The sequence below is a fragment of the Rhipicephalus sanguineus genome, chromosome 7 (genome assembly GCF_013339695.2).
Source record: "Rhipicephalus sanguineus isolate Rsan-2018 chromosome 7, BIME_Rsan_1.4, whole genome shotgun sequence".
NCBI classification, from domain to species: domain Eukaryota; kingdom Metazoa; phylum Arthropoda; class Arachnida; order Ixodida; family Ixodidae; genus Rhipicephalus; species Rhipicephalus sanguineus.
In genome coordinates, this window is record NC_051182.1 from 108404027 (window position 1) to 108429642 (window position 25616).

At 44.3% G+C, this 25616-nt stretch overlaps 1 long non-coding RNA gene across 1 annotated transcript; it reads right to left on the bottom strand.

Moving 5' to 3' along the window:
* Nucleotides 1-13262: 13262 nt before the first annotated feature.
* On the bottom strand, nucleotides 13263-25255 carry LOC119400844 (uncharacterized). Its single transcript, XR_005185274.2, has 3 exons — nucleotides 25144-25255; nucleotides 22258-22458; nucleotides 13263-13610 (listed from the first exon to the last, which is right to left on the bottom strand). It is a non-coding gene; the product is annotated as an uncharacterized LOC119400844 (long non-coding RNA).
* Between the last annotated feature and the right edge of the window lie 361 nt (nucleotides 25256-25616).

Consider the following 25616-nt stretch of genomic DNA (forward strand, 5'->3'; position numbering starts at 1 on the left):
ATTAGTATCTGGGGTATTACGCGCAAAAGCGGGATATGACTATGAGGTACGCTGAAGTGGAGGGCACCGGAAATTTCGACCATCTCGTGTTCTTTGACGTGCATTGATATCGCACAATGCACCGGTCTCTACCATTTTGTCTCCACCGAAATGCGACCGCCACGGACGAGATCGAACCCGCGACCTTTGGGTCTGCAGAGCAGGCGGAAGGATCAAGCCAATAGGCATTGAAGAAATAGAAGGAAAAGAAGGAGATGGCCGTCGTCATAGATCCGTCTTGGCCAAATGTATACGGGACCGTGCGATTTTCGATATGCCGTACCACTGGCCAGGGAGTTCTTGTGAACTGTCACCTATGCCTGCAGCGCACGCGTTCCATCCGCCGTTATAACAATAAAGGTTAGCTAACGTCTCGTCTGCATTTTGAAAAAAAAAAATAGCGAAGTCGATGAGTGCGGTTACATGTAAATGTGTGTTGGCCAGGGACGCGCGCCGCACTCAGGTGACATGCATCATAAAATACACAAACGCACACAAAAGAAGTTAAGAAATTCTCACGCGTAAATCGGCTCTGTAGGGGAGTTATGTCAACACCCTCTCCTCTACTTTTAGTGCGAGAGCGAAGATTGGTATTAGCGTCGGGCTCTGTTACATCACACGTTTCAACAAGATACTCCGTTAGAATCTGTAGGAAGAAGAAGAAGCCAGCAACATGCGCTGGGTTATACTCCCTTCTTTCGCTGGGAGACTTCATGGCTACAGCTGGGTAGAAAACAACTCCTCGATTTTGCGGGATGCCACTATCTTTAGAAAACGTTGCTTGTAGTCACCTGAACGTGGTTGTCATCCTGGCTCCCTTGGGCCCCACTCTGAGTCCCGCGTTCCATGCCAATATTCGTAGAAGTATCAGCAACGTCGTGAGAGCGCGCTCAGCAGCCACGAACGCCGCCGCATGCACAATGCAGCAGTTCCGCGTTCTGCTCACAACAGTGAACCATATATTATGTCGCACAAATTTTTGTTTTTCAGCGGCCGACGATAACATCAGCGAGGATGTGAGGAACGACTCACCTAAGCTTTGGACAGTGCCGAACACAAGAGAGAGCCTGTGGAACAGTGCACGATGTCTCCATGATGATAACAAGAAGGGGAATGGCACAAAGCCAAAGACGTAGAACTAACATCGAACTATAGAGCTCTTGAAGGAGAATCTTGTAAGCGCGTTCGTGAAATCCTCGCGCCATCATGCGCGGTGCCACGCACGCTCAACCTTTCATAAACTGTGTTCGACACTGTGTAATACCCCTGTCACACTGGACGTTTTAATGTCATTCGAATGAAATGACATTCGCATCTAATGACATTATGCGGCTGCTACACAGTGATATTTAATGTCATTAGACACGAATGACTTAAGCAATCCCAATGAGTTCGAAAAACACATTCGCTGTCGAAGTCGAACCGAATGTATAGTCTCTACACCAGAGACTACTTAAAATGTGTCATTTAGTATTCTCAATTCGACACGCATTCGTGCAAACACGCTAATAATGTTGCTTTTTTAAAGGCGTCTGTGATTTTAACGAGCACAGGTGTACGGAAGACTGTCGCAAAATGTTTTTACTCTCCACCTCAGTGGCGTCTGGCCGCCGGCACTGTCGGCCATAATGTAACAAATAGACGCCTGCGTGCATGTGTATCTGCAGCGATGGAATGGACTCCACGAGCGCACCGGACCGAGGTGTAGATGTTTGCTCTCATAAGACAATTGTGCGCAGTTCCGTTGAAAGCTGTTTTCCCGCATGGATGCGTGCGAGACCGCGTTTTGAAAGCGAACAAACGCGGAGCGCTCTGAGTTTCCGTCAAATCTCTTCTTCTGGCTTATGCGCGTTCCTTGCAACGCTAAGTACAAAGCAACTAAATGTTTTACTTGCTGCAGCTTAGCGTCGTCGTTCAGCGGTACTACAGTGCCTAGAATAGCGGTACTGCCATGTCAGCCATTCTATCGGCTGTGGCTACTGGCTAAGCGTCGTCTTGGCTTATGGTGGCCAGATATCCTGCGATATGAAATTTTTATCCGTGTTGATCTAGCGATGCGACTTCCTACATGCCTTTTGAAATAAAGAACTTCGCTTTCATGCCACTCTACATTTACCTTCCTCATCTTTTCCAGCCATATTTTTTTCTGAATTATCGACATTGATATCATGAACGAATGACATTACTTTTTCCTGTGTAGCACCGCCACGGATCGAATGGCATTCGTTGCGCCGAATGACACTCGAACCTAATGACACAAACACCTCCAGTGTGACAGGGGTATAAGCTGCGGGGCACTAAATAACTCCGTACCGCTTCAAGGTTACCTTTCGTAGTTTCAATTGCTGTAACAGCAGCAGCACTAAAGTCCCCATGGTATACCTTGCACATTTCGTGACGACACAGTCGAGAAGGCGAGAGTGACAAGCCTGCTGTACGTAGGGATGGTCGATTGAAATTTTCAATTGATTAACCGTTAATCGTTGGTCGATTTATCCTTTGGTCGATTAATTGATTTCGATGTGATGTTTGAATCGATTATTTGATTATTCTACATTTCTAACGGGCGGTTTAAAGGCATATTTCATTGTTTAGAGACATTGTTTGTGTTTGATCACGGCCCACATCTTCCTATTAGACGCGCTAGAGATCACATATGCGCATTAGGGTTGTGTGAAAATTCGCACGTTCGCCCACTGGACATAGGATGCCGGTCGCCTTTAGGTGATGCCACGGATTCTGTGATCTGTGGCCATCATCCATGAACGAGTCGGCAGCAGGTCGTATTTCCTCGAAGCCTGCCTTCTAGAGCGCACCGAATCGCAGGCGCTTTCGTCAACCACACTGGTCGAAAAGTCGCACCGGAAACATGCAGCGAGGCCGAGGGTGAGGAAATCCCGAGAAAGGTAAAAGAGGAGACGAGGAGGAATAGGAAGTAAAGAAGACGCACTCGTAGGACGGTACCTTTTCTCCGTTTGTCCGTTAGATATTGCGGAAGCCCTCCGTAATACTATAATTGCGGACTGACGTGATCTCTTCCTTAAGGTCACCCATGCGAGGTTGCGCAGCAACATAATGGCCTCAAACATTCTATCAGCAGTGGCGTAGCCAGGAGGGGGGGGGCACACCGGGCCCGTGCCCCCCCCCCCCGAATTTTTTTTTAAATGCGAAGCATTTCTTAGCGAACTTCTGCGACTTTGAGCGTATCTATCTATCTATCTATCTATCTATCTATCTATCTATCTATCTATCTATCTATCTATCTATCTATCTATCTATCTATCTATCTGTCTGTCTGTCTGTCTGTCTGTCTGTCTGTCTGTCTGTCTGTCTGTCTGTCTGTCTGTCTGTCTGTCTGTCTGTCTGTCTGTCTGTCTGTCTGTCTGTCTGTCTGTCTGTCTGTCTATCTATCTATCTATCTATCTATCTATCTATCTATCTATCTATCTATCTATCTATCTATCTATCTATCTATCTATCTATCTATCTATCTATCTATCTAGCCGCCTACGACTTCGTGCTCTCCTGGCCGTTTCGTTAAAACGATTTACACCAAAATTGGTATGGCGAAGCATGACTTCATGACGAACATAAATGACAGGTCATAACATGAAAATCATGATATCCATGTCATGAACGACTTGATTTACATGCCACAGTTTTGGTGCTCTTGCGGCCGTTTCATTAGTTTGCTATATACCAAAATTGGTATCGCGCGACGTGACTGTGTGACAAACACAATTCACCGGTGGTAACATGAAAATCATGACACGCGTGTCATGCACAGTATGACTTACGTGCCACGCTCATGGTTCGCTGGCGGCCGTTTTGCTAGCTTGATATAGACCAAAATTGGTATTGGGCGCCGTCTGTTTGGCGAACATAAATAACAGGTGGTAACAGAAAAATCATGGCATGCATGTCATGTAGGTATGATTTAGACACCACGCTCATGGTGCACTCGCTGCCATTTTGTTAACTGGTTATATACCTAAATTGGTATTGCATGACAGGAGTGCCGAACATAAATAGCAGGTCACGCATCGTATATATGTAGCGGAATATATGTTTCATTAGCATGGCATATACCAGATTGTACACGCATGCATGTATGACAATCTCGCGATATATAGAGAACTAGATGTCACGGCATGAATGACTTCATGAGCCTCAATGACAAACAAGACGATGTATGCAGCTATTTGCTGGCTGCTTCGCATTGCATCGATTCCTACACCGCGTGGGATCTGCCGATTTTTTTTTGCCATGGCATACAGAGCCAAAATGACACTCGATCACATTTGCCTGCCCGACCTCCACGTCAGATCAAGGAGGTGCTCCCCCCCCCCCCCCGAAAAAAATTTCAGGCTACGCCGCTTCCTATCGGTAACCGAATCTGCGGGAAATAGAGTATTATTAGTTTTTGCGTCCCGGCAAGAATAGACGGCAGCTACGCCAGTGTACTCCATAGGTTTTACCAGGTCATTGCCTAAATTGCCTGTAATAATAATAATAATAATAATAATAATAATAATAATAATAATAATAATAATAATAATAATAATAATAATAATAATAATATTAAATGTTGGGGTTTAACGTCCAAAACCGCGATATGTTCATGAGGGACGCCATAGTGGAGGGCTTCAGAATTTTCGACCATCTTGAGTTCTTTAAAGTGCACCTAAATTTAAGTGGACGGGCCTCAAGCATTTTTCACTCCATAGAAAATGCGGCCGGCACGGCCGGGATTCGATCCCGTGACCTTCGGGTCAGCAGGCGAGAACCACCACGACTAGACCACCGTGGAGCCCGCACTTTGATCTCTGTCTAATGTATAAGACATTAGAACATATAGTATTTCGTGACTGCCTTCCCATCGTGTCAAAACAGAAGACGAGGGCTGACTGACGAGGGTTGACTGACGAGGGTTGACTGACAAGGGAGTGCAAGCATTAGCTGAAAGCTGCCTTTTCCCCGAAACATGCGGCCATACAGTATTGTGAAATGCTGCATGGGAACTTTTTCCATAGTAATCGACTGGATGCTAGACGTTGGTAAACCGATGCGTAAAGTTGCGTTTATGAAAGGATCTATTGGACCTCTTTCATGCAGTAAAGCGGCAATAGAAAACAATCAAGAAATAAAGAACGCATTCTACAATGTGGCACTATTTGGACCACTGTATAGCGCAGTTACACGCACAAAAATGCAAGTAAAACTGAGGGTTAAATAAAATGCCAGAAAGTTGCAATAGTCACTGCAGGCGACGAAAAGCACTGGTTTATGAAAGGCAAGCAGAACTGAGCTTGTGCGGCAACACGATGAAATACAGCGCCAGTTATGCGATCGCCCGAATGCACTTCGGCGCAGCTTCTGGAGCAGCTAAGAATTGTTTCTGGAGCAGCATAACAACCTTATGGAGCCGTTACCAAGCATACATTTCTAAACGCACATATTTGCCTCTAAGCTTGGTCAGTTGTAATACTTGCTAAATTATGTTGCTGCTCGTCGTTTTCCTGCGGACAGCCCTAACCCCCGTATTCTTAAACAAGCCTCGACTCGAATTTCGTCCTTCACTTGACGTAGGTGAACACAGTGCCGCGGCTCGAGTGAAAATGACGCCGCGCTTCTCCAGAATCGCTGCAGATTATCGCTGATATGCAGTGATTTGTTCTGCCTCGAGACGGCTCTCCCACCGACTTTCAAGGTGGAGCGTTCAGCGAAGAGACGTTCTAGAATATGGGGGTAAGTCTCTTTGGAACCGTGATTTCAGGCCACCTAGCAGTCTTGCAGAATCCACCTCTTATTTGTGAATTATATAACTTTCCCTGGCTTGGCGATGCGCTTCGGTAGGAAAGCGCTACCAAGGAGAGACTACAAAGAAACAGGACACAGTTTAATAGAACGAGTGCAAAATTCAACTCTTTTTATTATTTATGCATAGTAGATATACATAAAAATTCAAAGAGCATGTGGAAAGGGATAGTGGACTAGGCCCCGTCTATGTGACGTCCGTCACGAAATCAATTTCAGCAGGAGAAAATTTTATTGATGGCTCACTGACGGCCAGACATGCTAGGACAACAACTCCGTAAGCTATTCTTTCCGTGTTGTCTTTTATCCACGTCGTAATATTTTATGTTTCGAACTGAGGTACGCGTGTGCTTAGGCTGCAGTGTGTAGCTAAATTCCCGGTGTGGATAATCTGTTGGCAATTATACCTGTGCTCTCTGAGCCTAGTGTTAACGCAGCCTAGTGTTGCCCGACATATTTTCAACCGCATGTTAATGGCAAACTGTACACAACAGCTACATCCCAATCAAGGAAGCATGGTTTGTGGCCTGTAGTTAGGCGGGGTTTGCGGAAGGTACAGAACGTATTCGATTCCAGATTTGTTGACGCCATTTATCAGCTTTTTGTTGCTATTTTAAAGATGTCGGTTCAGTGTTTTTCTGGAACGTAGTGTTCTGGAGCCCTACTAAGACCCTATGAGATATACTGCGTTATTTGAGAAATATTTTTGCACCAACTGACCCAGCATGCTTTGCTGCAGTTTCCTGAAGCCTGACGATTATCCGGTTTCTCGCTGCACAATCACAGCAACTATCGCCGTGCCAACTCTGCGTTTAACTCCCCTCTCTTGTTTATTTTATTTACGCAACTTAACTTAGTTTCCAGCACCATATGCTTCATGTTCCTTTTTTTGCGCTTGACACATTCAATAGCCGAAAGAAATAACTAACAGCGCAAACAATGCACGAACAAAATAATTTTGCGTACGTGTATATTGTTGCTTTCTTCCACTGAATAATTCGTTGGTGGTCAGCACCCATCGTTGTGGTTTCTTTTCATCGTCCCATGTTTGCGCTCCTAATTCTTTTTTGAGACATGTGCCAAATAGCCCGCCTTTTTCCACTGGTCCAGTTCAAACGCTGACAATGGTGACAGTGGGACTTGCACTTACAGTAGTGACAGTGAACAATTATTTTCTTTTGTGCATTGGTTACCGAGATGAAGGGAAAGGTCTGCTTTTCCGGTTATCGCCTCCAGTCGTATTATATCCTCCGAGTTGCATCGTTAAATTATAGATATGTGTCAGCTATTAACCACAGGCTTACACTCACCGATAACCCACGAAGCGTTATAAACACTAATGGGGAAACGCATAGAAGTGGGCCGACTTAGAGTAAGCCCAACCCTTCGCTCTACGAGCCCATTTCTGTAGATTATTGGGGAACACGAGTCAATAGTCATTTCAGCGGAGTAGAAATTTAGCGTGTGTGGCATTACTAAGGAACGAAGAAATGGTATCTTAACGCCGAAGAGAAGTTTTGCTTCGGTGTCCTGTGACATTTTTTTATTCTTTTTGTAAAAGTCACGCCTGGGAGTGACTCGTTTTTCTACACGTTGTAGCACGGGGGTAACAACGCAATTCTCTACACTGGCTTTGTGTTCTGCTCCACAGTGAAGATCTCGGCCGTCTCTATATAAAAGTTTATGGGTCCTACATAATGTGACACGGAAAATTGATGCTGCACCTCTCATTTGCACTTTTGTTTTGACAGTCTTTAACAATGAAGTAATAAGAAACAAAAAAAGCCAGAGAGAGATGGAAAGAATGACTTTATTCCTGAACGTCTTTCTGCAAAAGTGACTACTGCCCATCGATGGACATACATTATTTGTTTTATATGGTTCACGAGTATAGTCCACAGTTTAGGGTGCTTGGCTCTTGCAATTGATTGGTGAATGAAGTGCGGCATGTCTGATCTGGTTGGAAAGTGTGGTGATCAAACTGTCAGAGAGACAGAGAGAGGACGGTTATAAAAGGCAGGGAGGCTAACCAGAGCTGAGCCGCTGGCTAACCTGCATTGGAGAAAAGGAAGAAAAAAGTCACACTTGTTGCTGCACACGTAATAGCAGTTCTGTCCTCATCATCACAGACACTCACTCGGTTCCGTGACCGAAAAAAAGGAGCGCGTTCATTGCTTTGTGCATCTTTGATGCGCGGTACCTCGCAGCCAAAATCTGGTGGACGGTGAAGCCTTGGTGTTGCTCTTAGTGTTCTCAAGCAATGGACTTCTGAAAGGTTGCGAAAACGGGAGTGATGGCACCTAGCAGTTACAAGACAATCCGAGTTAAAACTAGCGGCCTGGTAGTTAGAAGCAAGATTTTGAAAAAAAATATGGTAGCTTTCTCAGGGACGAAATCAAACTAAGCCTAACAAAACAGCAGACCCAAGAATGCGCTGCATAGAGTAAAGAGCGAAATGCACACAGTCATGTTAACATCACTGGAACCAGCTGAGAGTGCTGGCGTGGAGCGCTCATTTCACCTTCGCCGGTTTGTATGCGGAAGGGACAAAAAGGTGGCTACCCACTCCACACGGTTATTAACAGGAATATTCTTTGTCTAGAAACATCGTTACTACCCTGAGGGGTGCTGTTGACGTGTCCACACTTATGTAAAACATTTTTACACAATTATGCCGTCTTTCCGCCCCCGTCCTTGCAGCCGAGTTCCTGGTCATTCGTATAATTCTTTCCAATGATTTAAAACGTGATGACCTCAATAGTTCCTTGAGGAGGCCATCCTGGAGTGGGCTGAGAGGGTAGAGGAGGCCTACTTGAAGTAGGTCCTCCCCCCACCCTCTGTCCCATTGCCCCCTTCCCGTTAACCAGGGAAAATAAAGTAGTGCATTCATTCATTCCTACACAATTGCGAGCATTACGAAAATGCATTGCATGTCATTTCCACAGATCGGGACACGTAAATCGTTTATTTGCTTTAAATGCCCACGGACGCAGATGACATACTACCAGGTTCATTGCCGAGTTCCTTCTTTGTGTCATGGGAGAGGGTAAGAAAAGTGCCACTTAGTGCCTTTGCGAATTGCCGTCGGGTGGAATTGGCTCCCAGGTTGGGTACGTGGTCGATGATTAATAGCTGGTCAGGGTCGGATTCCACTTGCGGTTCCTATGGGTCGAGAAGGGCAGTAGTTTGTGCCCGCGTATGATTGATTCTTCGACTAGAGTATGTAGTGTGAGTATAAGGAATTAGAAAACCACCCCTCTTGTATTAGGACTCAGAGGTCGAATTCGGGATGTAATCTCCCGCGGATCCGTGTGCGGACTATGTTATAGGCGAAGCCAACGAGAAGAGAGCACTCGCGAAAACGAAATTCGGTCCCAGTTCCTCACAGTAGAATATAGGGTTAAAGTCATGATTGTCATCAAAATTGCCAAAGCTGGACGGGAGAAAATCAGGAAGCATGGAAGGTTCCTCTCAAAATTTCAGTGGCATATGTGTTGTAAAGACATAATAGGCCTACAAGGAAGGTGCAACAGGTGAGTATCAATGCAATTTCACTTAAAGAAAAGCTACTTGGACGCAGGCGTCACTGTGTCCTTCTAACCAGGTGTTCAGCTTTCGATCGATTAGGCAACGTGCACGAATTATGGGATCCGTAATCATTGCATTGATGTCAGCCACCCATTTAACTAACATTGAATATTGAAATATTTAATGAGTGCAGAGAGCCGGCATATTTGTATAGAAAAGTTGGCGGCAGTCGCGTTTCTACACAGTTCCAGTTGGAAGAATTCTTCTAGCATTTCTGTGCCCCGAGACACCCTGTTACAACTTTTAATTGGGGCTTCCATGATTACAGATGCTACAAAATAAGGTAATTTACAGTTCCACTTTAATGAACGAAAAATGATGTAGAACAACGTATCTGCCTAAACAAGTTTGTTGATTGTCAATGCGAAACATTATCTGGTTTACTCTACGCGATTGTTTTGTAGAACAACACGACATTTACACCTTACAACAAAGATACAATTCGTTCTATGCAGTGACCCCGATATCATTTCGCAAGGTCGGCAGGGGAACTTAAGACACTTCGCAATGCGCTTGCCCATCTTCGTGAACTGGTTACGAACTCTTCGTGAACTTTGAGGATATCTTGTGTGGGTCGGCACGTGTTCAGCATACGTGAGACAATTCCAGTAGACATTCCATTACTCTTTATAAATGGGCCCTCTATTCAGGGCTCTGTGAATACAATCGTGTTCGATTTTTGCGCTCAAGTATGTCGTTACGCTTTTGCGTGTTGCTGCCTTCATCGATTCCGTGTGCACCTCTCAGCCACCGACTTTATTCATTCGTGTCACCGTGAAATCTAAACTCAGCCTGATGGTGGCTTCGTCGAGCTTTCAAATTAGCTCTGCTGCACATCTAGTTTGAGACGGGTGGCCTGGAACATTGCGAGAAGTGGTTGTATGCACCTGAGTGTACCTGAGCAATCAGAACATGCCTCTCATTGAGGCGACTGTAGTGACCCTCACAGATGCCGACATGGATCTTAACAGGGTTGGTGTGCACCACCCGACTACGCGCATAATATAAACAAAATGAAATCCTATTGATCGGGAGCATCAATTTGGCATCGCTGAGCTCGTGTTATCAATACAAAAGGGTCTACTACTACCAGGGGAGCCAATACCTGAAAGGGTGCAAAGAAGGGCATCCACGTCGAAGTGAACGATGGGGCACTGGGTCCCTGTCGAGGGGTTATAAAACATATTGGTTATAGTGGGATATTGACATAGCCATGATATGAATCCGGGTCTATTGAGTTCGATCCACCCTCGATGAAATTCAATCGCCTTCGTTGCACACCTCTCGAACAGTGTTGTTGAGTGTACGCTAAATCGCCTGGAAAATTGGTTAGGTTGTAGCCTATAACGTACCCAATCAGTTCATTCTTGAAGTTTGTTTCAATTAGTGGTACAGGATGGGCCAACTGCTTGGATGTCTTGTGTCGTTATTAATGCTCTTCGTGTTGCCTATTTCTGGTAGCCCTACAAGGGAACGTTCATTTGGTCATCGATTACAGTATTCACCTGAAGCACGTGGCCTTTCACTACCTTTATAATTTGCTCGTGCTCACGCACGGAAAATATCCTCTAAGTGTACGAGTACTCCTGAAACCACGGGAAAACCGCTATGAACGCTGTAATGTATCGTGCCTCGTCGAACTGTGCGAGAAGTACAGCGGGCCTCCGACAAGGAGTATTGGCTTGCGCAACGAACGCCTCAAAAATATTTAAGCACAAACATCTTCCCATGCAATTCCATGTTGTTGCTGTCCTACGAAAGTGGCTACTAAAATTTACTCAAAACGATTTGTTTCCTGAAGAAACAATTAGTTCTACGCGAGATTATAGAGCTGCTAGAGCCTCGTTTATACACACAACAACGGACTGGGGCGTCCGGAAACTAATGCAAAATGAGAGTATGAATAGGAAATAAAGTGTTTGCGCTTTGAGCATGTGGGTGCCGTAACCACATGCAGTACCACATGCATGTTTAGCTCACTTGTCCTTGTAAGGACATTTATACTTGCTACACGAATGACAAAGTGACTTGGCAGGGTGTATCAGATCTTTTTTTTATGTTTCGATACATGCGCTTTGGTTATAGCCTCTTGCTTGTTGAGGTCTGTAACCTTTATGCGATATTTCGACAATCGTAATATTGCGTTAGCGAGAATATTCACACAGACGTTCTTGATTGCTGAGATCGCCCTTAGTGAGTCGAGGGAAGCTAAGCGTTGGCAATGAGAACTTCTTAGCATTGCATAACGCTACATTTTGCGCAGAGAAGGGTTGTAAAGCACGAACTAAAGTGCAGTCGGCAGCGCATTCACCATAGCCTAATGACATGTTGCTAGCTGTTTTTTCATCCTTCACAGCATCTAGCCAGCATTTAATAATTGTCACGTTTAAAGCGCGAGATAATGAAGCGATGTATTTTTTGTTGGAGCAACCGCCCTTTAAAGCTGCAGCAGCCATAACTCTCTGGAAGGTCTGTGTTACGCAATATCCGGAAGAGCTCTGAGCCATAGGGTAGTCCGAGGTGTTTCAACCACAAGATTGCTTTATGCGTTCAAGCGCTTGTTCTTGTCGTTTAATTAATGTTCTTGCCAGCGGCTGCTTAACAGAGAAGAGATTTTGTTAGTTATTTGTTATCGCCCTGCGCATATCATATCTATATATTATTTGTTACGGAATTGAGCCCCAATGTTACCCATGGAAACGGGCTTTCGCTCGCCAATGGCTCACGTAGTGTTATAATCACAGGGGAAGAGAGAGAGTGTAAATATTGTATTCAGAATGTAGCTTAGAAGAGGTGCCCTTTCTCAAAGATGTCTTGAACCCGGGCAGCATTCTCGGCCCTCCCAACCAGCCTTGGCTGATCCGCGAGGTAAGAGTGGCCAAGGCTTTTTCCTTAATCGTTCGTGTGGTATGGGTGCTGTTGAAAATTTTCTGCAGCCTCCTACCATAGGTTTAAGAGAGCCGGATTCTCCGCAGAAGCGGCGTTGCGGAGAGAATTGTGCAGACATGATCAGGTGATTTCGGGTTGGATGTGGCAATGTGTTGACCCGTAGAGTTATCTCTCCTGCTCCTCACATTGTGACTTCTGCGCAGGAGGATATGTTCTGCGGCTTAGCTTATAAAGTTGTGTGATGCCATGACTAGACGATCCACGCGCTCGGACTCGGCTTCCACAACGTCGGCTCAGTGGGTCAAATCTCGAGCCACGAAGTTGGCGATCTCCTTTTCAAGACTGCAGTGGTGCGCTGGCGCGCATATAGTCATGACCGATATCGTCGGACGTTCTTGCGAAACACACTCGCCAGCCGACTGATCCAACTGTAACTGAGTAAGACCGATCACTGTCTGTGCGAATCCACCTCAGAAAAATATTGGGTAGCTTGAGGCATAATGGAGTAAACATACATAATAGAGTAAACAGGCATGCAGGAGTAAACATTTGATAGGTGTGGTATTATGGGAGGTGTGCTCGTAAACAGTGTACGCTCAAGCTGCACCTCTCCTCTTTACTGTGGTTTTGACGGCTGTTATCAAGAAGGCATCAGAAGCAAGAAAACGCGTGAAGGAAGATATCGATGAGAGAGTTAGAGAGAGAAAGAGAGAAAAAGCAAGACAATAAAATATTTCTGAATGACTCTAAACGAAAATCATCGCTCTTCCTCTGTGTAGTCTGGGTGACGAGCAGTGTCTGTCGCGTAAAATTTGTGGCTATTGCAAACGATTTTTCAATGTGGGGCGGTTTTTGGATCTGTTAGCAAAAACGACTTCTTAGCAAAGTTACAAAGTTTTGAGGAAACTCTTTTTTTACCTATATTGGTACAGCAGCAAAATATGTGGGCTAATTTTGCTAAAGAGCGTCTCCATTAAAAGAGGTGGTCATTGACGCCACAGAAGAAACGATGCAGCACTTATTTTCAGGTTATTCATGGCTTAACGGAAGGCAAACAGTCGTGGATAAAGCGTGGCCAACATTTAAAAGTTAACTCGACGCAGAAAGTGAACAGTGACAAGCAACAACCGACGAGAAATATGTACATATAAGAGCTGAAAGGAACGTCGAATGAAGCTACAACAGAGCAGTGTGGACAAGGCGGAAACATTTTTTTCATATGTTGCGCCGTGATCCCCGACTCTTGAAGCATCAGGAGTACCCGTCGGTGCTGACGTCTGCAATAACACACCAGTTATATTAAGGGCCAAATGCGAAAACGTATTGTCAATGTTATTATTTGACAGGTGCATGCTTGTTTTAATTATTGCAATGTCCTATTTTTGTACATAAAGGCAACCTTGCACGTTAGCTATCAGTGCGGCGTGTAGTGACAAGTCATTATGAAAAGGCCGTGCATGAAAACAAAATTGTACGTGTAAACATGGACACACGAAACAAGTCAAGACAACAATTGTGTTGCGTCCGTGTTTGCAGGCATGCCATCTTTCATCATGAATAATTTACAGCTAGCTCAGCTTACTGTCATTTTGAACCGGGGTAGATACTTCTCAGAGTAGCTGGAGTTCTAATGTTTGCGATCGAATGAAGTAAACATCGAAATATGTTATAAACTAATCAAACCGTATGAATTATTCGGTTCTTTCCGGGTATTATTCAAAATCCCAATAGCTCTTACTATTATGCTAGATAGTGCGATGTCACCAGCACTGCTATTTAAAGCACTACCAAGTTATAAATATAAAAAAGAAATATGAACAAAGAAGCACTTTGGAAATTTGCCGAACAATAGAAACTTCGTGGAGTTTCTTTGTCAAATTGTAGTATTACGAGATAGTCATGTGCACCATTCCGCGTTTACAGCTTTTTCGTTAGACCAGAAAAAGGAGAAATGCTTGTCTTGTCGGCAGTATACGAATAAAAAAGTGTTTTTTGATTGGGTGCACAGGGCAGAAATAATAATGTGTAGAAAATGTATCTACCTTGTTAATTCGGATGTAAACTCCACACATAATACAATTAACAATGCTCTCATATAATGTTGTAAATTCAGTAAGATATTTTGTTTCATAGGCCAGGAGATTACCGTACCTTAAAAAAATGCCGCCCCACGGGAAATGCATGGCGTCCTCTCGACTACCCCTAGATCTACAATAGATGTGATGGTTGTAATATGCAAATACCACGTTCTTGCCCTAGACGTAAATATTGAGAACACCTTCACAATGACATTAGCTCGAAAAGCACTGCAAGTGGTAATGCGTATGAGATTAGGACACTTTCATCAGAAATGATACAAACATGGTTTACAACTTGAAATCTTCCTGGTTGCACAGTCCAGGTAGCACGAAAACAAGTTAATGTTATATCACAGGCTTTCCGCGTAAACGTGAAAAAAAAACGCATAATATAGACAACTATTCAGCAAGAGCCGATCAAAATTTAGATGAATGCTAACTCTTCAGACTACGGTCAAGCATTTTTTCTCGAAGGCCAGAAAATTATGAAAGTCAGAACTAGTCTACAAGTTCACTTATATCGTAAGCAACATGCATAAAACACAATGGCTCTCATGAATACCGTCTGTATAGCAAAGGCTCAAATAGAGCCTTTAATCCGCAATGTTTTCCACACACAGGCGTGTTCTTTCTCCAGTGCTATTATTTTGCATGGCATTTCGCATCCTTTTTACTTTTCTTCTTTTGTTATTGCTCTATTTTGTTTGCTTCGCTTTTTAATTAAATATTAGTGGATATTTCTCACGTTTTTCACGTTGTTCGTTTTGATTTCTATTCTTTTTCCGTGCGGAAATGAGTTTCTTACAAGCTTACCTATGCACCCAGTGTAATAAGGCAGCGTGTGCAACCATGTCAAAGTTTACTGGCCGTACAAACACCTTATCGTACCCCAGTTTAAATATTCAAACCATATATTGAGCCAGCTGAGGCAAGAGTCTCTGTATTATTGAAAATCACGCATACTATATAAATCATAGGGAATTTGTGTCGTTAAATTCTGTCGTTCACTTCTTGAAACAAATCAACATTACAACATTTATTTTTCCATCTCATCCCTTCATGCGTTCTTTTACAATGCCCGACATTGCTTGTCCTTTGTTTTTACTTCTTTTTACTGTTACCAATCGCAGTGCAGAACTCTAATCTCTTTAGGTTCCTCAAGGCAGGATGGGAGAAAGTGAGCCAAGCGTTCACAAAAATGTGTGCTAAGGAAAGCAGGTGGTGACCTGACTAATCAAAAATCTTTCTCAAAACACTGTATTCATGGATATTTCTTATCAGCAGAGATATGAATTTTCAAGGCTCTCTCCTTCGAAAAGACCCAAGACTCCTTAGTCATCTCCGACTCGCAGTCAGCCTGTCGTCAATACACTACCGGAGCTGTATCAAAAATTACTGCGAAAATCTTAGGAACACACATGCAACAATATCACGCTATCATTTGGTGTGCTGCACACGCGGGGCTAGAGGGTAACGAGAGGGCAGGCGGTATAGCTCGCGGAATCAGTATTCGGGCACCGATCGACACTCTCGACGAACATCCAGTCACCCCACGCGACATCCTTGAGGCAGAAAGGAAAGAAAGGCAAACATTCAGTTCACCACACCCCAAACTCGATATCGGGCAGCCTAGGGACTCAACAAAATCCACAAAACGCAGTACCCGGACACATGTCCTGGGTGCTGGGAGCGGCCATCTCTCACCTACATAACGTGGACGTGTACACTCAGGCCACCCGAAATCAATTCGCCCTTATCGGGGAGAAACCCATTCGAGAGGCAGTGGGAGGTCTGGCTTGCGAGCAATGATCTGGAGAGCCAAGTAGCTCTGCTCGATCAGGCCCAGCGAGCCACAAAGGCCAGTGGGGCCCTGGACTAAGGCACCCAACCACCTTCGCCCTAATTCCCTTCAGTTAAATAAAGTTTGTACTACTACTGTCCTTAGAAAAGCTTCTGTCTCGTTTGGATGTTTGATACATTATTTTAGTGTACTTACTCGGTTTTAACGCGATAGCGTTAAAGAGGTCGTATCGCAGAAATTCCGCCGTCGGCGTCGGCGCCGTTGGTTGTGAGCGAAAAATCATCATCTTGTCCGTGACCGAAAAATCGAAAAAGCTGCAAATAAAATAAATAATAAAAATGTTTGGCTCCGAGTGAGAATCGAACCCAGGCCGTCTGCGTGGCAAGCAGGTGTTCTACCACACAGCCACACCTCTGCTTGGAGCTGCACAGAAAGTAACTCTCATGCTTCCCAAAAATACGCGTCCTGTATACAGGTGTCACGGTACGAGATGTAATATCGCAGTAATATTGCGTGGTACAAGCGTACATTGCGATCGGGCGTCACACCATGCCAGTATCCTAACGACTTGGTGGTTTAAAGACAGCCACCCATTACAAAAGGCACACACATTACTGCGCGTATTCCCTTAAGACCACGTAGTGGGTGCATCGCAACTTCGAAAAAGTTTCTGGTTTAAAGCATGCTACCCATTATATAAGGCACACACCTAAGTGTGCGCATTCTGTTAAACACTCGTAGTGTTCGAAGTGCGCACTAGGGGCAGGATATTGCTATCGCGTTCAACTCGTAAAGGCGAAGCTTAAGCGTCCCCCAATTTTTTCCCAATTTATCCGACAACTTCTCGTTCTGTGATGCCATGCATTCGCAAAACCAAAGTGCCCTTGATATGAGACCCATTGTCAGACATCAATACTTCTGTGCAATCAGTCATAAGATTTCGGTATTCATATAATTACTCAGACCCTGTATGATCGGCTGGGGTTGTGCCTCGCTGATATAATCCAGGACAACAGACCTTTCTTCCAGCGCAAGAAGACGAGTCTCGCCTTTTTCCCGATTTCTTATCAAAGCGCCCATATAGCGTAAATAATATATGAGTAATAAAGAAAAAAAATAACGCAATATGAATTTTGCATGACGCCTCTGTAAAAGCATATAAACTCAAGGCATTGTTCTTCTTACCTGTGAGGATATCTTGCGTGCGTCGGTAGCCACTTGATATACGTGAACAGACTGTCATCTCCGACCACAACTTCCCTGGATACTCCTTTGACTTGAAGCAAAGCACGACACACATGCAGTATAGAATGGGTGCCCTTCTGAGCTTTCGGAACGCAATAACTTTCCATGTGGTCAGTCAGGCAATATACTCCCACATATACGCACGGCATTCCTTATCGATACCAGGTGCGACGCGTTACCGCCAAACGTGTCAATCAGCCCATCCACCGCAAACATCATGCACGGTGTTATGCTGCCATCCTCGATTCGGGAGACGAGATCCTCTAAGCGCCTAATTTGAGGCGAGTTACCTGGAACACTGTGTGAAGCGGTGATGATCGTCTGAGTGAACTGGAGCAGAAAGAACGTGCCTAACATCTAGGCGGCTGATGCTATTCTTACAGAAGATGAGCTGGATTTGACCACTGGGCACGGAGAACGCCCGAGGTAGGTGCTCAAAAAAAAGAGCATGATGTCTGGTCGGTTTCGAGCATGCCTTTGGCATCGGTGATTTTGTACGCTCAATACAAGGTCGGCTGCCGCTGCAAGGAGAGATAATACCAGGAATAGTCCGAAGAAGGACGTCCAAGTCGAGGCAAACGAAGGGGCAACGGGTCCTTGTTTACGAGTCATAAAACAGAGCGAATCTGGTGAGAAAATTGCGTAGCCGTAATAAGAACCAGGGCGTGTCTCACTCGACACATCGAGAACGAAATCCACCCTTCGGTCTAGCAGCAGCGAGCCCGTATCTCAATGGTTGCACATCTCGATGACAGTGTTGTTGAGAATACGGTGCACATCAATTAAAAGTTCCGATATTGCGTGATCTCGAAAGCAAAAATGGTTGTGTTTATCGTGCTTAGCGTAGATTACCACATCGTTCCTTAAGTACGTTCCTGTACGGGATAAGTCTTCTTTCAGCTGTTCATTTTCTGCAGTAAGGAGCGTGCGGCGCGTTTCGCAGTTCCGGTACTCATCCAGGGGCACGCTGATCTCGGTCTCAGTGACGGTGATCACCTGACATAACTGGCCGCGCTAGGTCCCTAAAACGTCTCCGTGGTGGTCCACAGCGAAAATCCACTGAATATTGGAGTGGTACTTCTCGAACAACGTGATAGTAAGGGGCGACATTCCCGGAGGTCGCGAACCGCTGAACATAGCTAGGACTACACCGGGCCTCGGAAAAGAAGCGCCGCTTTGCGTGACGTACCTGATAAATTCGAGGTAACACGAGCCAATTCCGACGCAATTCCATGTCGTCACTGGGATCGAAAAGTGTCCCGTCATATTTCCCAGTAAGAATCTGTTGTCTGGGGAAACAATCACAGCTGCAGGAGATGATGGGGCTGAGACAGCCGTAAGTGCGGTGAGCGCCAAGGGACTGAGCTGTCCGAAGACCGGCGAAAAACACAAGAAATATAATCTTGCAATAGAGAACATATCGAAAAGCTTCAATCTTTTGGTGGCGATAGTGCTGCTTAAATACTAAATATTAGGTTGTCATTTCCCGGGCACAGCTGCGATGAAATGATGTAGGGTTCATATGTTAAAGCCTTGAGAATATGGAGATGCATGCGGTGTCGATGAAACTTCTTGTAGAAGAGAACCGCCTTAATTCTTCCCGAAATACTCTGTTCGGGGTTTCGCTATATCAATGGCCAGGAAAGAAATATACATCGGTGAATGTTGGGAAAGTTGTCAGTGATAAAAATTCTGTCAACTGTTTGGAACTGCTTTCGAATAACTTACTAGAGCCCTCGAAGCGCTAGCAGCACAGTTAGCGGATCGATATACACCGCGGTTATCTTATTTTGGCTAATGGGTTCAAATTTAAAACGGGGAAATGACTAAATTTTAGCAGTCATTCGAACTGGAGCATGTCATTCGTGTTATGTGAAGTTCACTTATAGCTGCCAATGGGACAACACTTGACAGCGCCTAGCGGAACAGTACTCATGCTGCTATGTGGCGCTGCTTTGAACCGGAGTAACGAACAATAAGGATACCTCTCCGCGAAAAACTTCTATCGTATATGGGTCAAGTAGGGTGTAGAACTTGTTGCTCGGTGTGTTTCCGGCATTGGTATTGAATGTCGTGACTAAAAATGCGATGGTGATGAAGAACAATGGAGTGACGAACATGAGAGCGAGTGCTGCTGCTCTGAAGTAGGAGGGAGAGGCGAGTTGGCGCGTTTGCTCTATGGAGTCTGATTATTGAGCTTCTCTTCCTTTTTCGCACCGTCGTCCTGTGTCTTGTGTTTTCCGCCTTTCGACATTATCGAAATCGATCCTGCGGGGTTTTCTTCGCCCCTAATTTGTTGTCGGACGCTTTCTTCTAAACAAGGCAGCCTTGTCTTTGCTTGTAAACACAAAATCTAAAGTACGACTACTAACCCTGAATTTCTGTGTCCTGTTTCATCGTGTCGAAATGGAGCGAATGGGAGCGCATAAATGTTGCCTCTCACGCCACCGGGACGGCAGTGCGACGTGTGAAGCTGTCGAAGTACCACATCTCATTAACGTTTGGCTGTACAAGTAAGGGCCACGCTGTTTACTGAGCTCTCGTTAAATATCCCAACCATCGTCACAAGTCGAGTGGATGTTGGTGACGTGACTTGCAGGTCACCCCATGAAAGTGGCATCCACGAGGATAGACGGGAGAAATTGATGATGTCGGTTGCATATCACGTGTACTTCGATTTTTAGGAGAATGGGCTCTTGACTTTGATTAATTAGTCACAGCTTGGTGGAAACTAGCCAAAACATTTATTACGCCGCGATCAAGTGCTGTTGCCTGTTTAGCCACTGCCAAATAGAAATATCAGCCACTTTCTTCGCAGGCGACAAGTCACTTTGGGGCGATGAAAGATTAATGTAGTAAGTATGATAAGAATTCTGGTATGCGTTTTTCAAAGGTGTTTTCAGTAGAACATTTTAAAGTAGGCTTCAAATAATAATCATTACGAGCCTCATACACGATCTTCTATTTGAAAATACCTTTGAAATACTTCGGTTATAAAAACGTTACGTAACTTTCTGACTAAAGCAGCGCGCCCATAGTCGTCAGGATTACCTTTTGTGTATAACAAGTACCTACTAGCGAAGTTGTCGCATAGCGAGAAAACCCACTCCATGACCGCTGCGACTCAGGGAAATGACGCCTATAGACCGCTCGACTAAAAAACAATGCTAGAGGCATAAATATAAAGTCCCACAAACGTGCTCTGCAACACAATGAAGAGACTCGCAGTGTTGCGGAAATAAAAAAGAAATGCCCAATTTCGTTCACGACGGAAAAAACAGCATAATGTGAAAGCACTTATAAATTTGCCCTATTCATCCGTGCACAAGAGGACAGTAAACGCAGCAACCGCGAGAAATGGTTTTTGAGACTGATAATGGTAGTGTTTGCAGTCGCAAAGTGGCTCGGTGAAGCGGCCCCACACTATTCCAACAACGTACGTGTTCATAGTTCATTTAAAGAGCGTCTGCGGGCAGAAATATCGCGAAAGCCGGTTCGGTATCAGCGAGCGAATTACACACAACCCGAAAAATTTCGATGCCATCATTGCAGCTCCCGTCCCGTCACGCAAGTGTTCCGACTATCAATACACGCGGTGTAAGTATTACACTGTTGATTGATATAGCATTACACTGTATAATGTTGATGTTACACTGTTGATTACACCGTGTGTCTATCGTGCTTGCTGATAAGTTGAGATGTTGAGGGTGAAGAAGATACTCAGGAAGTGTAAATTTCGTGGCTGCCAATACAGTTGACTTGTTAATGCGAATAAATACAGGCAACGTACTGAGCTGCTGAACGCTGAACCAGCAAGCCCTTCATTGTTGAACATCTCAGCCACTTCGTGTCATTCCAGACGAATCGCGTGCAGGGTGACAACGGCTATGCTCTAATGGACATGAATATTATTTCTGATGCAATTAAACCTACTTGCGCGTGCTAAATGGGCGGTGCAAGTGTTGAGCTAATGATAATTATGTGGCAGAGTATTTGCTCTCTTTGTTTAGGTTTCATAGTCTTCAGAATTGCGACGTTGCATGTTGTTCTGTCGTTAATTGTTAATGGTATTGTACGAGCCATAATTCTGAAATAATTAGGATTCAAGCCTGGCCAAAATACAGTCAATTTGCTGCAAAAGAATCACCACAGTCAAATATACACTGCGAATAGAGCTTGACAACAGCTCACAAAAGAAGCAAGGCAAGCTAGACGAGAAGCTCCAAAGTGGCAAATTGACTTTGGCAATAATTACCAAGCCTGTAACTATTAAATAAAAAAGTTGTACGGTGTTTCTGGCAAGGCCTGCTCACTTTTCAGCTGTTTTTCAATTTTAGCTCGATTATCTCAAAACCATGTTTCTTTTTACTTTGGCACCATTATTTCCTAAATAGTCGAAGATAACCAGTTGATTCTTTTTTCTTCTATTTTGAAGAAACGCATAGAACTACTGAAGCAGATTTGAAATTATGCACTTCACAGTTTTTGTGTTACAGTTTTTCAAAGATGAAAATTAACTGAAAATTTAGGTTCTAGTGGCATAAAATTCACCAGAATTCTAATATTAGTCAAATTTATATATATCAGCTTTAGCTAAAAAAGCGTGAAATTTGGAAGAAAATTATGCATCAATTATGTGGATATCTCTTGTAGTCGCTGAGGAAGCTGTACCTCAAGATGGCCAAAAATGCATGGGGCGCGTAGGGCTTAGCCTTTGCCCGTACAACAAACAGTCACAGACCACGACACGGAAGTGCAAACTCCAAAGAGGGAAGCTTGCGTTAAACCAAGTGTTCGCACCTCATAGATCTACGGGCAGGTCGTCGTTGGCGTAGGCCTTCCATCGCTTCAGAGTCTTCTCGCAGGCGACCTTTCCCATTTCCTATTATCCTCACATTGTACGTACTCGTGGTCGTTGGCTCGCCGCCTTCGCTTCGCAGCGATTTTTTTATGGGATAGTGTTCAGAAGATTTTAGCCCGTTTGCCTTGCGCCGGCTACTCCTTTTCACAGATTATAGTATACGGTAAAGTCACAGCAATGAAAAGAAAAAAAATACGTAAAACATTAGCTACGCACAGTTAATATGTGTCAATTTACATGAAAAGGGGAAAACAACACACACACACAACAGGATACAGTCTCGTCACATAACAGTATAGTTCACATAAAATGTATTCGCACGAATACGGCATATGCTGTAAATAAAAAAAAAAACGATTTGTTGGGCTTACTGTTGCCTTATACATTTTTGGTGCACCAGTGTATAGTAGTGGTATTTACCCAATTTCTGCGGCACATACACGTTCATAACGATGATAGTTTTCTGGTGAACCGCACAGTGGCACACGCCCGTTAAGATGATGATATTTTTCTGCGATCGACTCACAAGGAACGATTTGCTACGTAGCTTCGCTGTTAAAATTAAGGGCAGCTTTTCACTAGTGGTGCCAATCCTGAAGGAAGTTTTCTTCCGTTTTCGTTTTCTTTGCTCCTACTTTCTTTTTTAACACGAAAGTGTTTTATGCCGGGGTCCACGAAGACTTTCATGATGTATTTCCGTCACTGAAGTACGCCAGCAAAATGAGCGCCATCAGATGGCAAAGAAAAAAAAAACTATAAGACAATGTTCCGTCGGCGGGCCTCGAACCCATGACCTCTCGGCTCGGTCCGTGACGATGGCTGGCGGGCGTTTAGCCAACTGAGCTACCGACAACCACATTACGGAGGCAGCATGAACGCGCCTTTTATCTTTTACACTTTACTCCCACAGTGCAATGAAGTTGTGTTCTCTCTCTCCTCTCACAGTGCTGTTGGATGGATGGATGAATGCTACGAGCGTCCCCTTTTAAAGGGGTGGTGACATCTGTGCCACCAGGCTCGAAAAAAAAAAACGCGCCGTTGCTACGACCATCCCATTCGGCACGTTTCCACTAAAGCTTAACTTCATCAACGCTTTACCACACCTTGAGGTGGCGGCTTTAGCCCCAGCTTCACTCATAGCATCCCTCTATGTCGAAAAATAGCTCTCCTACGCTCGCCTGGCTGTCGCATCGCGTTCCCCGCTCGCCCTGTGTGAAGTAACGGCCAGGCTAGAGGGAAGATACGACGCGCGCAGCGTTTCTTTTCACATTTAACGACGCTTTGAAGGAGTGCATATCGAGTATCAGTGTTTATCATGTGCTTGTTGATGTCATCTTTGCGCGGGATTCGCCATATGCGGTGTCCCCGTATATGTTAAGAACTTCAGCTACCGCAAGGGTTAAATCATTATCATGGACGTTATTCGTCGGTACGGAGATGTGTCACTAGGCGTCAACGTGAGTGCGATGCATGCACACCAAGCGGTGCTATATCTGCCAAACAACAGTATACATGGTACAAGATCTCATATACCAATGCACAATAAACAATCAACTGCTTCTATGACGACACGTTTAACTTTCGTGTTTTACCGATTCCTATGACTGAGGGATCAGCCATCTTTTTTTTCGTTTCCAATGTTCGCTCACTTTCTTTCACTTTATTTTTATTTATTTCTGTTTGTCTTCATATTATTTCCCTTTCTTTCTCTCTATTGCTCTTTCTCGCTTTGTAACCGACAGGCAACAACTATGTAGAGGCCTAGGTAATGTATAGAATGCAAATGGAGGCCAGCTAACAACGCTCCCGTGCTAAGAAATTCTGATTAAAGAGTGGCTTGAATAATTTAGCAGAAAGAACAAAGATTCATCTAATAATACACCTAAATATAGTACCAGTAGAACGATAGTCATAATTTAGAGTCTCTATTGCATCGAAGTCATCCTCATGTGGTGTAAAACCATCCACTACGAATACTAAATACGAAACATGATTAGTATCCACTGCGAAACATGAATAGCATCCTCCACAAATGTTATCCGCCATTAGAAAGCAACGAGCGCCTTGAAAAAGCTTACCCGGAAAAACCAAACGCCGGTTAGCATCGGCGCCATAGAACTTTAGCAAAATGTTTAACAACTTTAAGGACAGGCGTTATAAAAGCCGGCCTTATAGAAACTTTAAGGCTTTAAGGAAGTGTTAGTGCATGAAAAAGTAACCAGCACTCCACGACCCAGATAACAGTTTCTTCTCGTCCAAGATTCAAAACTTGCAAACATCTTCAATATCGTGCGCACTTCATAGCTTCCAATCTCCGCTTTAAAATATATTTACCACACTCCTTTTAAGCATAGGAGAGAGTGGCGGCTGAGTTGCTCATGTCATCGGCATCTAGAAACATTGTAAGAGATTTACTCCAACTAAACACAATGATTGATGTTTCGCCACCTATGCAGGTGGCATTCTCACTATACAGTCACATGGCCATCTCCGAACTCCGTTAAACTACATCAAAGTAAAACTCTATTAGAGAGTTTGATGGAGATGGACTATGGCCATGCCATACGGCAGTTTTCCGAGCTTTTGACAGGAGCTTGCTTTGAAGTTGCACTACCACGTAGATCGCGTTATTCTTTCCAATCTAGGATCAGGTCATTCTACTCTTTCGGGTAGAGAGAAAACTGATCAAAGTGGTCAGATCGTTGAAGATTCTTTTTCGTCAAAATATGTCTCACTTTTGAACTAAGGCGTTTTACATACTTATCACCAACCTCACCCACAAATAAAATGAAATCCAGGAGTCCCATAAACGAATCAAGTCTTACGAAACATTCCATTCTTTCCAAGTATTTTGGGAATGTGATAACTCTTAATTCCATAAATAAACGCAGTCTCTCCTGTGCTGTTATCTAGTAGATTACCAAGTTACAAGCCTGAAAAAAAATGAAAAATTATGAACAAACACGCACTTTGCAAAGTAACATAACAATTTTAAATTGGTGGGACTTCTGAGTGAAACTGAACTTTTGCGAAGCAGTGTTCTGCTCCATTTAGTGGTTTTAGAGTGCAGCTCTTCGGCGCCCGTTCCTGCGGCGACGGTCGCTTGTCGGCTTAACGAATAGAGTGAACGATGATGAAAGAGAGCGAATACGAGACTGCTCAAGGTGTTTTCTACCATGAGCGCAACGTATACCTCTCGCGCAAGAGCATGAGAATGTGGGTTGACCTGCGAGGCTTCGGAGAAGAAGGCGTGCATTGGTCGAAGGGACACTCTGTGTGTGGACCGCTCTAACGGACT